Source organism: Micropterus dolomieu, linkage group LG12 (assembly GCF_021292245.1).
Source record: "Micropterus dolomieu isolate WLL.071019.BEF.003 ecotype Adirondacks linkage group LG12, ASM2129224v1, whole genome shotgun sequence".
In the NCBI taxonomy this organism is placed as follows: domain Eukaryota; kingdom Metazoa; phylum Chordata; class Actinopteri; order Centrarchiformes; family Centrarchidae; genus Micropterus; species Micropterus dolomieu.
Window position 1 is genome coordinate 5,983,593 of NC_060161.1, and position 869 is coordinate 5,984,461.

Genomic DNA, 869 nt, shown 5'->3' on the forward strand with positions numbered 1-869 from the left:
GGAGTGGAAAGCCGGGGTTGATATACTGGCTGTGATGAGGCTGATGGCTGGCAGGTGCGGCGGCCGGGGATGGAGGTAAACGAGGTGCAGGTGTGAGTTGCCAGCCGGGCTCCGGAGCAGGGAGGGAGAGAGCACACACACACACACACACACACACACACACACACACACACACAGAGAGAGAGAGGAGGCACAGGAGAAACCAGGATGTGAGGGAAAGGAGAAACAGGACACTCACCGACAGCCGGGCTGCCACCGCGACACAATCATTGTACAATTAACCCTAACTCCCCCCAACAAACAACTCTGAGGTAAATTCAATGTTAGCCCAATGGCATATTTATTAACAAATATTTTTCAATGTGCAGCAGATGCCAAGAACTTCAAGAGTTCAAGAAATTCAACTTTCTAGTCATAAAAGCCATCTTAAAATGCAGAAAATGCAGAGAAATTGTGCAAACTTGGAATTCAACTACCTTTTTCACAATTCAACTATTCAACTAGCTGTGTCACAATAACAGTAATGGACAGGATGGGAATGAGGCCTTCATGGCAATATAAGAGAGCAAGGGAGAGAGCGATGAAGGAATGTCTTAAAGGGGTGAGGCGCTCCTCTCAGTCTCAAACATTATAATGAGTCCACATGCAACAGCATTGTGTAAAAATCTTGTAGTGCAAAGTTGTCTTGAAAAATTACAAAAAGAACAAGGCTACTCAAAACTGAGCCTGACAACTACCGCTGCAAAAAACAAAAACTATGATGCCCACTCAAAGTCAATAAGTTTCCTCAAAAGGGTGCTCACATGAGGGTTCTTGTTGTCCGCTTCTTGGTCTTTGAGCCTCTTTCAGGATTGATGCCCAGGAAGCAC